The sequence below is a fragment of the Melozone crissalis genome, unplaced genomic scaffold (genome assembly GCF_028551555.1).
Source record: "Melozone crissalis strain CALT ecotype California unplaced genomic scaffold, PUWL_Pcris_2 ptg000720l_1, whole genome shotgun sequence".
NCBI lineage: Eukaryota > Metazoa > Chordata > Aves > Passeriformes > Passerellidae > Melozone > Melozone crissalis.
In genome coordinates, this window is record NW_026536375.1 from 35808 (window position 1) to 43231 (window position 7424).

At 51.6% G+C, this 7424-nt stretch overlaps 1 long non-coding RNA gene across 1 annotated transcript; it reads left to right on the plus strand.

The window, feature by feature from the left end:
* The first annotated feature begins 1444 nt into the window (after positions 1 to 1444).
* On the plus strand, positions 1445 to 4755 carry LOC128950552 (uncharacterized). The gene is made up of 3 exons (XR_008484373.1): positions 1445 to 1615; positions 4026 to 4073; positions 4714 to 4755. It is a non-coding gene; the product is annotated as an uncharacterized LOC128950552 (long non-coding RNA).
* The last annotated feature ends 2669 nt before the right edge of the window (positions 4756 to 7424 follow it).

A 7424-nucleotide genomic window follows, 5' to 3' on the forward strand; every position in this document is an offset into this window, starting at 1 on the left:
CCATCAGAGCCCCTCAGAGCCTCCTCACAGCTCCCGCCTCAGAACTCGTTCACAGCCCCCTCAGAGCTCCCTCAGAGAGCCCCCTCAGAGCTCCCCCAGAGTCCCCTCAGAGCCCCCTCGGAGCCGCTTCCTCACCTCAGCGCCGCCTCCGCCATGGCTGCTTCCCGCCTTCAGCCTCGCGCCTTCGAACCGCCCGCCCTGCGCTTCTATTGGCTGAGCGCCGCGTCATCCAGCTGTGCTCCCTCGCCATTGGTTGAACAGCGCGCGGCTCCGGGTTGTGCCCGCCCCCGCTGCTTTGCAGCCAATCAGAGAGCGCGGCTCTCGGCGCGGGCCCGCCATTAGACTACAACTCCCAGCGTGCCTTGCGAGAACACAGCGGCTCTTCCTCGCTCTGCGGCGCGCGGGGGCTGATGGGAGTTGTAATCTCGCTACAGCGCGTCCCGGGCGCGGGAGATTCTGAGGGAAGGGAAGGAATGCGGACGGGTTGGGAGTTAATGGGCGGGTAACGAGGCGCTAATTAAGGATTCTTGTGTTAATTAGGGCACCGGCGAGCTGCTGTGGGCGGGCACCCCCTTCCACCGCCCCGGGGTGCTCCAAGCCCCAGTGGCCAGCATAGGAAAAGGGGAAAAAACGGGTAAAAGGAGAAAGGGCGGCTCTTGAGTGGATCTTTCACGTTTTATCCACCAAAACTCCAAATAAATTCTCCTTTATTGCTCTGATATGGCCCAGCTGGGAGGGTTTGGTTCCCTGGTGGTGATCGATCCCTTGCCTGGGATGTTCATTCGGTTCAAATTGTTGAATCCCCCCCATTTTCGGGGATAAAAAAAGGAAAAAAAAATGGGGAAGAGAGGGAAAAGGACGGGGAAGAGGAAAGGGGTGAAAAAGGAAAGGAAACAAGGAATGAGATGAGAAAAAGGAAAAGGAAAAGGGGGAAAGGGAAGGGGGTGAAAATAGCGGGAAGGAGAAAGAAAAAAGGAAAAGAGAAGGAAAGGAAAAGGGGAAATGGGAAGAGGAAAAGGAAAGGGGAAAAGAGGAGGCAGTGAAGGAAAGAGAGGAAAAAACCAAGGCGAGAAAAAAAAGGAAAGAAAAGGAAAAACAAAAGACATTCCCCCCAAGGCACTGCGCATGCGCAACTTGCTGCCATTCGCATGTACGGTTGATCTGCGCATGCGCAGTGAGATCTTCCGTATGGTATCATGGCCGCCCTCGCAGACGCGGTTCTGTTTTCCGTACAGTGTCATGGCCGTCCGGCGCATGCGCAGTGACGTTTATGGATACCATCGCGGCCAGTGTGCGCACGCGCAGTGAGATTTCCGTACAGTGTCATGGCCGCCCGCACACGCGCAGCTCCCATTCTCCCATTCACACGAGCACTCCAAAATCTGCTCTGCGCATGCGCATTCTCCGCACGCCGCTCTGGCGTCATTACGCACGGTCCCTTCCCTGCCGGGCCTTCCCTGCGGAGGAGGCGGCGGAGGCCCGGGACGGGCCCGGGAAAAACCGGAATAAAAACGGGATAAAGCGGGAAAAACGGATAAACCCGGGATAACCGGGAGCGCCGGGAGCAGCGGGATCAGCGCCGCCGCAGCCATGGTGTTCTACTTCACCTCCAACGGTGAGAGAGGGAATTCCCGGGAATTCTCGGGGAATCCCCGCCCCAATCCCCTTTTCCCGCCAATTCCCCGCTGCAATTCCCGCCCTGCTCCCCAATTCCCGCCCTTTTCCCGCATCCCCCCCAGAATCCCCGCAATTCCCGGGATTTCTCCTTTTCGCGGGGTTTTCCACGGGATTTTCCCACGAGTTCCGGAATTCCCGCGGGGAAAACAAATCCCGGGAATGTTCCTACCGGGAATTCGCGGGGGAAACCGGAATGGCTCCGAAAAAATCCGGGAATTCTCCTTGAATTCCCAATTTGGGGCCGAATTTCAGGGGCCGACTTTTCCTGGATTTTCCTGCAATTTTCCAGGACTTTTCCTTCATTTTTCCTGGATTTTTCCTGCGTTTTCCAGCCCAATCCGGGACTATTTTCAATTCCACTTTCCCATGAGGATTTTTTGGGATTTTGGGAATTTTTGATGCAAACATTCCAAAATAAAAGGCAGGAGCAGGGTGGAATTTGGCAATTTTGGGAGGAATTTGGGAATTTTGAGAATTCCGGCCGGAATGTGCCGGAATTCCCAGGCATCCAACCCCACAGGAATTCCCAGATTTCCCTGGAAAAGCCCAGGGAGGGAATTTGGGCTCCCCAAAAAAACCTGGGGAAAAAATTCCCAGGAATCCAGAAATTCTGCTGGATTTTGGGGTTTTTTCCTGAGTTTTCCATGGATCCGTTCCTGGATCGTTTTCCATGGGGGTTTCTAAGGATCCAATCCCGAGTTTCCAGAGATCCAGTCCCAGGTTTTCCATGGATCAGTTCCCGGGTTTCCATGGATCCATTCCATGCTTTTCATTGATCCATTCCTGGGTTTTCCATGGATCCAATCCCGGGTTTTCCCCAGGTTTCCCATTAATCCATTCCTGGGTTTCCCATGGATCCTTTCCTGGGTTTTCCATGGGTTCAGTCCTGGGTTTTTCATGGATCCATTCCTAGGTTTCCATGGGGCTGTTCCTGAGTTTTCCATGGATCCGTTGCCGTTTTCCATGGATCCAGTCCAGGTTTTTTCCCCAGTTTTTCCTGGATCCATTCCTGAGTTTTCTATTAATCCATTCCCGGGTTTTCTGTGGATCCATGCCTGGGTTTTCTGTGGATCCACTCCAGATTTTCCATTAATCCACTCCCGGGGTTTTCCATGGATCCATTCCCAGGTTATTCCCAGGTTTTCCTTGGATCCATTCCTCGGTTTCCGTTGATCCATTCCCAATTTCCATTGATCCGATCCAAGATTTTCCATGGATCCATTCCCAGTTTTCCATGGATCCATTTCTAGATTCCATAGATCCATTTCAGGTTTTCCATGGATCCATTCCTGGTTTTCCATGGGGGTTCCCATGGATCCATCCCCTGGTTTTCCACTGATCCATACCCGGGTTTTCCATTGATCCTTTCCTGATTTCCGTTAATCCATTCCTGAGTTTTCCATGGATCCATTCCCGGTTTTTTCCCAGGTTTCCATGGATCCACTCCCACTTCTCCAGGGATCCATTCCGGGTTTTGCATCAATCCAATCCCAGTTTCCCATGGATCCATCCCGGGTTTTCCATGGGTCCATTCTGGAGTTTTTCCCCAGGTTTCCGTGGATCCATTCCTGGGTTCTCCATGGATCCATTCCCAGGTCTTCCATGGATCTATTCCTGGGTTTTTCCTGGGTTTTCCATGGATCCATTCCATGGTTTTCATTCATCCATTCCCAGGTTTTCCATGGATCCAATCCCGGATTTCCCATGGGTCCATTCCCAGGTTTCCACACATCCATTCTGGGTTTTTCGTGGATCCATTCCTGCGGTTCTCCATAGTTCAGTTCCTGAGTTTTCCATGGATCCATTCCATAGTTTTCATTGATCCATTCCAGGTTTTCCATGGATCCATTCCCGTGTTTTCTATGGATCCATTCCTGGGTTTTCCTTGGATCCATTCCCAGGTTTCTCCCAGGTTTTTCCCAAGTTTTCCATGGATCCATTCCCGTGTTTTCTATGGATCCATTCCTGGCTTTTCCATGGATCCATTCCCAGGTTTCTCCAGGTTTTTCCCAAGTTTTCCATGGATCCATTCCATAGTTTTCATTGATCCATTCCCGGGTTTTCCATGGATCCATTCCCGTGTTTTCTAGGGATCCATTCCTGGTTTTCCTGGATCCATTCCCAGGTTTCTCCCAGGTTTTTCCCAAGTTTTCCATGGATCCATTCCAGTTTTTATTGACTTATTTGTGGGTTTTCCACGGATCCCATTCCCAAGCGTTTTCCATTGATCCCTTCTGGGTTTCCCATGGATCCATTCCCATTCTTCATTAATCCATTCCCGGGGTTTCCCCGGATTTCCCATGGATCCATTCCCTGTTTTCATGAATCCATTCCTGGTTTTCCCGCAGCCGCTGCCGCCGTCTACACCATCTACATGGGCAAGGACAAGTACGAGAGTGAGTGACCCGCCGGGAATTCTGGGAATTTTTGGGAATTTTGGGAATTCTGGGGATTGTTTTTTGAGTTTTGGAAATTCTCTGGGAATTTTTGGGGGGAAATTTTGGGAATCGCAGGAATTAATTTGGGATTTTTTTTGAGGACTTTGTGGATCCATTTTGGGAATTCAGGAATTGTTTGGGGAATTGTTTCAGGAGTTTTTGGGGGAATTTCAAGGTCTATTTTCAGAATTTCGGGGATTTTTGGGAGGGGAATTTTGTGGCTGGTTTTGGGATGGGAATCCTGGAATTTGGAGTGGGAATCCCAGGATTTGGGATTGGAATTCTGGGATTTTGGGATGGGAGTCCTGGACTTGGGGTGGGAATTCCTAGATTTAGGGTGGGATTTTCAGGCTGGATTTGGGGTTACAGCTCTGGGATTTGTGGCACGATTTGGGGCTGGAATCTGGGAATTTAGGGCTGGATTTGGGGCTTGAATCCTGGGATTTGGGGTGGGAATTCTGGGATTTGGGGTGGAATCCCAGGATTTGGGGTGGGAATTCTGGGATTTGGGGCTTGAATCCCTGGATTTGGGGTGGGAATTCTGGGATTTGGGTTGGAATCCCGGGATTTGGGGCTGACCCCGTTCCCGTTCCCGCAGACGAGGACCTGATCAAGTACGGGTGGCCCGAGGACGTCTGGTGAGCGCCGGGATCCCGGAATTCCATCGGGAAATCGGGAATGGGGACCCGGGGGGGGGCTGCAGGGGCTGGAGTGGGGGGATCAGGGGTCCTGGATTCCCATGGATCCCGTTTGTTCCCGTGGATCCCATTTGGATCCCCTTTGTTCCCATGGATCCCCTTTGTTCCCGTGGATCCCATTTGGATCCCCTTTGTTCCCGTAGATTCCAATTGTTTCCCTGGATCCTGGATTCCCATGGATCCCGTTTGTTCCCGTGGATCCCATTTGGATCCCCTTTGTTCCCATGGATCCCGTTTGTTTCCCTGGATCCTGGATTCCCATGGATCCCGTTTGTTCCCGTGGATCCCAGTTGTTTTTCTGGATCCCAGTTCTTCCCATGGATCCCATTGGGGTCCTGTTTGTTTCCCCGATCCCACTGGATTCCCCTGGATCCCATTTTTCCCTGATTCCTTTTGTTTCCTGAATCCTTTTTGTTCCCCTTGATCCCGTTTGTTCCCTTGGATCCCATTTCCCCGGATGCCGTTTTTCCCCCTGGATCTCATTTTTCCCTGATCCCATTTGAATCCCATTTTCCCCTGGATCCTGTTTGTTCCCTGGATCCCATTTGCTTCCCTGATCCCATTTGGATCCCATTTGTCCCCTGGATCCCACTGGATTTCCCTGGATCCTGTTTGTTCCCCTGATCCCATTTGGATCCCATTTGTCCCCTGGATCCCACTGGATTTCCCTGGATCCTGTTTGTTCCCCTGATCCCATTTGGATCCCATTTGTTCCCTGGATCTCATCTCCCCCTGGATCCCATTTCCCCCAATCCTCTTTATTCTCCTGGATCCCATTCGGATCCCATTTGTTCCCCTGGATCCCAGTGGTTTTCCCTGGATCCTGTTTGTCCCCTAGATCCCATTTTTCCCTGATCCCATTTGTTTCCCTACATCCCATTTCCCCCTGGATCCCATTTTTCCCTGATCCCGTTTGTCCCCTGGATCCTTTTTGTTCCCCTGATCCTGATCCTGTTCGTTCCTTTGGATCTCGGTTGTTCCCCTGGATCCCATTGGATTCCCCTGGATCCCGTTTGTTTCCTTGGTCCTGTTTGCGTCCCATTTTTCCCTGGATCCTGTTTTTCCCTGATCCCATTTGGACCCCGTTTGTTCCCCTGGATCCCAATGGTTTTCCCCGATCCCATTTGGATCCCATTTTTCCCTGGATCCTGTTTTTCCCTGATCCCATTTGGATCCCCGATCCCATTTGGACCCCATTTGTTCCCCTGGATCCCAATGGTTTTCCCTGATCCCATTTGGATCCCGTTTTTCCTGGATTCTGTTTTTTCCCTGGATCCCATTGGATTTCCCTGGATCTTGTTTGTCCCCTGGATCCCATTTGTTTCCCTGATCCCATTTGGATCCTGTTTGTTCCTGTGGATCCCATTTGTTCCCCTGGATCCCCTTTGTTCCTCTGATCCATCTGGATCCCGTTGGATTCCCCTGGATCCCATTCCCCCTGGATCCCCTTTGTTCCCCTGGATCCCATTTTTCCCTGATCCCATTTGGATCCCATTTCCCCCTGGATCCTGTTTGTTCCCTGGATCCCATTTGGATCTCGGTTGTTCCCCTGGATCCCATTGGATTCCCCTGGATCCCGTTTGTTTCCTTGGTCCTGTTTGCGTCCCATTTTTCCCTGGATCCTGTTTTTCCCTGATCCCATTTGGACCCCATTTGTTCCCCTGGATCCCATTTGTTTCCCTGATCCCATTTGGATCCCCGATCCCATTTGGACCCCGTTTGTTCCCCTGGATCCCAATGGTTTTCCCCGATCCATTTGGATCCCATTTTTCCCTGGATCCTGTTTTTCCCTGATCCCATTTGGATCCCCGATCCCATTTGGACCCCGTTTGTTCCCCTGGATCCCAATGGTTTTCCCTGATCCCATTTGGATCCCGTTTTTCCCTGGATTCTGTTTTTTCCCTGGATCCCACTGGATTTCCCTGGATCTTGTTTGTCCCCTGGATCCCATTTGTTTCCCTGATCCCATTTGGATCCTGTTTGTTTTCCCAGATCCATTTTTCCCATGGATCCCATTTGGATCCCATTTGGATCCCATTTGCTCCCCTGGATCCCAGTGGATTTCCCTGGATCCTCTTTGTCTCCTGGATCCCATTTGTTCCCCCTGGTCCCATTTGGATCCCATTTTTCCCTGGATCCCAGATTCCCCTGGATCCTGTTTGTTCCCCTGGATCTCCTTTGTTCCTCTGACCCCATCTGGATCCCATTTGCCCTCGGATCCTTTTTGTCTCCCTGGATCCCATTTCTTCCCATGGATCCCATTTGGGTCCCAGCTGTTTCCCTGATCCCGTTTGGATCCCGGTTTTTTTTCCCTGGATCCCGTTTGCTTCCCCGGATCCCATTTTTCCCCGATCCTGTTTGTTCCCCTGAACCTCTTTGGATCCCATTTTTTCCTGGAATTCCCAGCTCGGAATTCCCAGAATTCCCAAAATTCCCAGCTCAGAATTCCCAGGCTGGCTCCGGGCTGGAATTCCCAGAATCCCTGGAATTCCCAGTTCAGCATTCCCAGGCTGGGCTCTGGGTTGGAATTCCTGGAATTCCCAGGCTGGTTCTGGTTTGGAATTCCTGCAATTCCTGGGCTGGGCTCCAGGTTGGAATTCCCAGAATTCCC